Below are 7930 nucleotides of genomic sequence, written 5' to 3'. Positions count from 1 at the left end.
TTGTGCTAGCTTCTTGAAACTTGAAACAGTAAAGTAGTTTCACGTTCTATCTCTATGTTTTGTTTTCTCTTGATGTAGCCCTAAGCACTGACTGGTGTGAAACACTTTCATGGAAAGGGGTTGCCAAGCATCCAAAAATTACGAATCTCCAGAAATCTCAGCAAATATTTTTTCACCCAAACTGGATGATACTTTCAGGTAATGATCAGTACACTAAGGCGACTTGGTTCCCCAAATGTCGTTCTTCTATGTTGAAGCGTTCATTTCCAGTAACAGTTTGAATTTTTAGGTTTCACTCTGTTTTCTCCTATATTGATAGATGTATTTGGAACTCTAAATCCAACACGGTTTCTGCTAGCTTCTTGAAACTTGACACGGTAAAGTAGTTTCACGTTCTATCTCTATGTTTTGTTTCCTCTTGATGTAGCCCTAAGCAGTGACGGGCGAGAAACACTTCCATGGAAAAGGGTTGCCAAGCTTCCAAAAATTACGAATCTCCAGAAATCTCAGCAAATATTTTTTCACCCAAACTGGATGATACTTTCAGGTAATGATCAGTACACTAAGGCGACTTGGTTCCCCAAATGTCGTTCTTCTATGTTGAAGCGTTCATTTCCAGTAACAGTTTGAATTTTTCGGTTTCACTCTGTTTTCTCCTATATTGATACATGTATTTGGAACTCTAAATCCAACACGGTTTGTGCTAGCTTCTTGAAACTTGACACAGTAAAGTAGTTTCATGTTCTATCTCTATGTTTTGTTTCCTCTTGATGTAGCCCTAAGCACTGACTGGCGAGAAACACTTTCATGGAAAGGGGTTGCCAAGCTTCCAAAAATTACGAATCTCCAGAAATCTCAGCAAATATTTTTACCCAAACTGGATGATACTTTCAGGTAATGATCAGTACACTAAGGCGACTTGGTTCCCCAAATTTCGTTCTTCTATGTTGAAGCGTTCCTTTCCCGTAACAGTTTGAATTTTTAGGTTTCACTCTGTTTTCTCCTATATTGATAGATGTATTTGGAACTCTAAATCCAACACGGTTTGTGCTAGCTTCTTGAAACTTGACACAGTAAAGTAGTTTCACGTTCTGTCTCTATGTTTTGTTTCCTCTTGATGTAGCCCTAAGCAGTGACTGGCGAGAAACACTTCCATGGAAAGGGGTTTCCAAGCTTCCAAAAATTACGAATCTCCAGAAATCTCAGCAAATATTTTTTCACCCAAACTGGATGATACTTTCAGGTAATGATCATTACACTAAGGCGACTTGGTACCCCAAATGTCGTTCTTCTATGTTGAAGCGTTCATTTCCCGTAACAGTTTGAATTTTTAGGTTTCACTCTGTTTTCTCCTATATTGATACATGTATTTGGAACTCTAAATCCAACACGGTTTGTGCTAGCTTCTTGAAACTTGACACAGTAAAGTAGTTTCACGTTCTGTCTCTATGTTTTGTTTCCTCTTGATGTAGCCCTAAGCAGTGACTGGCGAGAAACACTTCCACGGAAAGGGGTTTCCAAGCTTCCAAAAATTACGAATCTCCAGAAATCTCAGCAAATATTTTTTCACCCAAACTGGATGATACTTTCAGGTAATGATCAGTACACTAAGGCGACTTGGTTCCCCAAATGTCGTTCTTCTATGTTGAAGCGTTCATTTCCAGTAACAGTTTGAATTTTTAGGTTTCACTCTGTTTTCTCCTATATTGATACATGTATTTGGAACTCTAAATCCGACACGGTTTGTGCTAGCTTCTTGAAACTTGACACAGTAAAGTAGTTTCACGTTCTGTCTCTATGTTTTGTTTCCTCTTGATGTAGCCCTAAGCAGTGACTGGCGAGAAACACTTCCACGGAAAGGGGTTTCCAAGCTTCCAAAAATTACGAATCTCCAGAAATCTCAGCAAATATTTTTTCACCCAAACTGGATGATACTTTCAGGTAATGATCAGTACACTAAGGCGACTTGGTTCCCCAAATGTCGTTCTTCTATGTTGAAGCGTTCCTTTCCCGTAACAGTTTGAATTTTTAGGTTTCACTCTGTTTTCTCCTATATTGATACATGTATTTGGAACTCTAAATCCGACACGGTTTGTGCTAGCTTCTCAAACTTGACACAGTAAAGTAGTTTCACGTTCTGTCTCTATGTTTTGTTTCCTCTTGATGTAGCCCTAAGCAGTGACTGGCGAGAAACACTTCCACGGAAAGGGGTTTCCAAGCTTCCAAAAATTACGAATCTCCAGAAATCTCAGCAAATATTTTTTCACCCAAACTGGATGATACTTTCAGGTAATGATCAGTACACTAAGGCGACTTGGTTCCCCAAATTTCGTTCTTCTATGTTGAAGCGTTCCTTTCCCGTAACAGTTTGAATTTTTAGGTTTCACTCTGTTTTCTCCTATATTGATACATGTATTTGGAACTCTAAATCCGACACGGTTTGTGCTAGCTTCTCAAACTTGACACAGTAAAGTAGTTTCACGTTCTGTCTCTATGTTTTGTTTCCTCTTGATGTAGCCCTAAGCAGTGACTGGCGAGAAACACTTCCACGGAAAGGGGTTTCCAAGCTTCCAAAAATTACGAATCTCCAGAAATCTCAGCAAATATTTTCACCCAAACTGGATGATACTTTCAGGTAATGATCAGTACACTAATGCGACTTGGTTCCCCAAATGTCGTTCTTCTATGTTGAAGCGTTCATTTCCCGTAACAGTTTGAATTTTTAGGTTTCACTCTGTTTTCTCCTATATTGATAGATGTATTTGGAACTCTAAATCCGACACGGTTTGTGCTAGCTTCTCAAACTTGACACAGTAAAGTAGTTTCACGTTCTGTCTCTATGTTTTGTTTCCTCTTGATGTAGCCCTAAGCAGTGACTGGCGAGAAACACTTTCACGGAAAGGGGTTGCCAAGCTTCCAAAAATTACGAATCTCCAGAAATCTCAGCAAATATTTTTTCACCCAAACTGGATGATACTTTCAGGTAATGATCATTACACTAAGGCGACTTGGTTCCCCAAATGTCGTTCTTCTATGTTGAAGCGTTCATTTCCCGTAACAGTTTGAATTTTTAGGTTTCACTCTGTTTTCTCCTATATTGATAGATGTATTTGGAACTCTAAATCCAACACGGTTTGTGCTAGCTTCTTGAAACTTGACACAGTAAAGTAGTTTCACGTTCTGTCTCTATGTTTTGTTTCCTCTTGATGTAGCCCTAAGCAGTGACTGGCGAGAAACACTTCCACGGAAAGGGGTTGCCAAGCTTCCAAAAATTACGAATCTCCAGAAATCTCAGCAAATATTTTTTCACCCAAACTGGATGATACTTTCAGGTAATGATCAGTACACTAAGGCGACTTGGTTCCCCAAATGTCGTTCTTCTATGTTGAAGCGTTCATTTCCAGTAACAGTTTGAATTTTTAGGTTTCACTCTGTTTTCTCCTATATTGATACATGTATTTGGAACTCTAAATCCAACACGGTTTCTGCTAGCTTCTTGAAACTTGACACAGTAAAGTAGTTTCACGTTCTGTCTCTATGTTTTGTTTCCTCTTGATGTAGCCCTAAGCAGTGACGGGCGAGAAACACTTCCATGGAAAAGGGTTGCCAAGCTTCCAAAAATTACGAATCTCCAGAAATCTCAGCAAATATTTTTTCACCCAAACTGGATGATACTTTCAGGTAATGATCAGTACACTAATGCGACTTGGTTCCCCAAATGTCGTTCTTCTATGTTGAAGCGTTCATTTCCAGTAACAGTTTGAATTTTTAGGTTTCACTCTGTTTTCTCCTATATTGATACATGTATTTGGAACTCTAAATCCAACACGGTTTGTGCTAGCTTCTTGAAACTTGACACAGTAAAGTAGTTTCACGTTCTGTCTCTATGTTTTGTTTCCTCTTGATGTAGCCCTAAGCAGTGACTGGCGAGAAACACTTTCATGGAAAGGGGTTGCCAAGCTTCCAAAAATTACGAATCTCCAGAAATCTCAGCAAATATTTTTTCACCCAAACTGGATGATACTTTCAGGTAATGATAAGTACACTAAGGCGACTTGGTTCCCCAAATGTCGTTCTTCTATGTTGAAGCGTTCATTTCCAGTAACAGTTTGAATTTTTAGGTTTCACTCTGTTTTCTCCTATATTGATACATGTATTTGGAACTCTAAATCCAACACGGTTTGTGCTAGCTTCTTGAAACTTGACACAGTAAAGTAGTTTCACGTTCTGTCTCTATGTTTTGTTTCCTCTTGATGTAGCCCTAAGCAGTGACTGGCGAGAAACACTTTCATGGAAAGGGGTTGCCAAGCTTCCAAAAATTACGAATCTCCAGAAATCTCAGCAAATATTTTTTCACCCAAACTGGATGATACTTTCAGGTAATGATCAGTACACTAAGGCGACTTGGTTCCCCAAATTTCGTTCTTCTATGTTGAAGCGTTCATTTCCAGTAACAGTTTGAATTTTTAGGTTTCACTCTGTTTTCTCCTATATTGATACATGTATTTGGAACTCTAAATCCAACACGGTTTGTGCTAGCTTCTTGAAACTTGAAACAGTAAAGTAGTTTCACGTTCTATCTCTATGTTTTGTTTTCTCTTGATGTAGCCCTAAGCACTGACTGGTGTGAAACACTTTCATGGAAAGGGGTTGCCAAGCATCCAAAAATTACGAATCTCCAGAAATCTCAGCAAATATTTTTTCACCCAAACTGGATGATACTTTCAGGTAATGATCAGTACACTAAGGCGACTTGGTTCCCCAAATGTCGTTCTTCTATGTTGAAGCGTTCATTTCCAGTAACAGTTTGAATTTTTAGGTTTCACTCTGTTTTCTCCTATATTGATAGATGTATTTGGAACTCTAAATCCAACACGGTTTCTGCTAGCTTCTTGAAACTTGACACGGTAAAGTAGTTTCACGTTCTATCTCTATGTTTTGTTTCCTCTTGATGTAGCCCTAAGCAGTGACGGGCGAGAAACACTTCCATGGAAAAGGGTTGCCAAGCTTCCAAAAATTACGAATCTCCAGAAATCTCAGCAAATATTTTTTCACCCAAACTGGATGATACTTTCAGGTAATGATCAGTACACTAAGGCGACTTGGTTCCCCAAATGTCGTTCTTCTATGTTGAAGCGTTCATTTCCAGTAACAGTTTGAATTTTTCGGTTTCACTCTGTTTTCTCCTATATTGATACATGTATTTGGAACTCTAAATCCAACACGGTTTGTGCTAGCTTCTTGAAACTTGACACAGTAAAGTAGTTTCATGTTCTATCTCTATGTTTTGTTTCCTCTTGATGTAGCCCTAAGCACTGACTGGCGAGAAACACTTTCATGGAAAGGGGTTGCCAAGCTTCCAAAAATTACGAATCTCCAGAAATCTCAGCAAATATTTTTACCCAAACAGGATGATACTTTCAGGTAATGATCAGTACACTAAGGCGACTTGGTTCCCCAAATTTCGTTCTTCTATGTTGAAGCGTTCCTTTCCCGTAACAGTTTGAATTTTTAGGTTTCACTCTGTTTTCTCCTATATTGATAGATGTATTTGGAACTCTAAATCCAACACGGTTTGTGCTAGCTTCTTGAAACTTGACACAGTAAAGTAGTTTCACGTTCTGTCTCTATGTTTTGTTTCCTCTTGATGTAGCCCTAAGCAGTGACTGGCGAGAAACACTTCCATGGAAAGGGGTTTCCAAGCTTCCAAAAATTACGAATCTCCAGAAATCTCAGCAAATATTTTTTCACCCAAACTGGATGATACTTTCAGGTAATGATCATTACACTAAGGCGACTTGGTACCCCAAATGTCGTTCTTCTATGTTGAAGCGTTCATTTCCCGTAACAGTTTGAATTTTTAGGTTTCACTCTGTTTTCTCCTATATTGATACATGTATTTGGAACTCTAAATCCAACACGGTTTGTGCTAGCTTCTTGAAACTTGACACAGTAAAGTAGTTTCACGTTCTGTCTCTATGTTTTGTTTCCTCTTGATGTAGCCCTAAGCAGTGACTGGCGAGAAACACTTCCACGGAAAGGGGTTTCCAAGCTTCCAAAAATTACGAATCTCCAGAAATCTCAGCAAATATTTTTTCACCCAAACTGGATGATACTTTCAGGTAATGATCAGTACACTAAGGCGACTTGGTTCCCCAAATGTCGTTCTTCTATGTTGAAGCGTTCATTTCCAGTAACAGTTTGAATTTTTAGGTTTCACTCTGTTTTCTCCTATATTGATACATGTATTTGGAACTCTAAATCCAACACGGTTTCTGCTAGCTTCTTGAAACTTGACACAGTAAAGTAGTTTCACGTTCTGTCTCTATGTTTTGTTTCCTCTTGATGTAGCCCTAAGCAGTGACGGGCGAGAAACACTTCCATGGAAAAGGGTTGCCAAGCTTCCAAAAATTACGAATCTCCAGAAATCTCAGCAAATATTTTTTCACCCAAACTGGATGATACTTTCAGGTAATGATCAGTACACTAATGCGACTTGGTTCCCCAAATGTCGTTCTTCTATGTTGAAGCGTTCATTTCCAGTAACAGTTTGAATTTTTAGGTTTCACTCTGTTTTCTCCTATATTGATACATGTATTTGGAACTCTAAATCCAACACGGTTTGTGCTAGCTTCTTGAAACTTGACACAGTAAAGTAGTTTCACGTTCTGTCTCTATGTTTTGTTTCCTCTTGATGTAGCCCTAAGCAGTGACTGGCGAGAAACACTTTCATGGAAAGGGGTTGCCAAGCTTCCAAAAATTACGAATCTCCAGAAATCTCAGCAAATATTTTTTCACCCAAACTGGATGATACTTTCAGGTAATGATAAGTACACTAAGGCGACTTGGTTCCCCAAATGTCGTTCTTCTATGTTGAAGCGTTCATTTCCAGTAACAGTTTGAATTTTTAGGTTTCACTCTGTTTTCTCCTATATTGATACATGTATTTGGAACTCTAAATCCAACACGGTTTGTGCTAGCTTCTTGAAACTTGACACAGTAAAGTAGTTTCACGTTCTGTCTCTATGTTTTGTTTCCTCTTGATGTAGCCCTAAGCAGTGACTGGCGAGAAACACTTTCATGGAAAGGGGTTGCCAAGCTTCCAAAAATTACGAATCTCCAGAAATCTCAGCAAATATTTTTTCACCCAAACTGGATGATACTTTCAGGTAATGATCAGTACACTAAGGCGACTTGGTTCCCCAAATTTCGTTCTTCTATGTTGAAGCGTTCATTTCCAGTAACAGTTTGAATTTTTAGGTTTCACTCTGTTTTCTCCTATATTGATACATGTATTTGGAACTCTAAATCCAACACGGTTTGTGCTAGCTTCTTGAAACTTGAAACAGTAAAGTAGTTTCACGTTCTATCTCTATGTTTTGTTTTCTCTTGATGTAGCCCTAAGCACTGACTGGTGTGAAACACTTTCATGGAAAGGGGTTGCCAAGCATCCAAAAATTACGAATCTCCAGAAATCTCAGCAAATATTTTTTCACCCAAACTGGATGATACTTTCAGGTAATGATCAGTACACTAAGGCGACTTGGTTCCCCAAATGTCGTTCTTCTATGTTGAAGCGTTCATTTCCAGTAACAGTTTGAATTTTTAGGTTTCACTCTGTTTTCTCCTATATTGATAGATGTATTTGGAACTCTAAATCCAACACGGTTTCTGCTAGCTTCTTGAAACTTGACACGGTAAAGTAGTTTCACGTTCTATCTCTATGTTTTGTTTCCTCTTGATGTAGCCCTAAGCAGTGACGGGCGAGAAACACTTCCATGGAAAAGGGTTGCCAAGCTTCCAAAAATTACGAATCTCCAGAAATCTCAGCAAATATTTTTTCACCCAAACTGGATGATACTTTCAGGTAATGATCAGTACACTAAGGCGACTTGGTTCCCCAAATGTCGTTCTTCTATGTTGAAGCGTT

This window comes from Spermophilus citellus (genome assembly GCF_964194105.1).
Source record: "Spermophilus citellus genome assembly, contig: SCAFFOLD_59, whole genome shotgun sequence".
In the NCBI taxonomy this organism is placed as follows: Eukaryota; Metazoa; Chordata; class Mammalia; order Rodentia; family Sciuridae; genus Spermophilus; species Spermophilus citellus.
Note: the sequence above shows the minus strand (reverse complement) of the source record.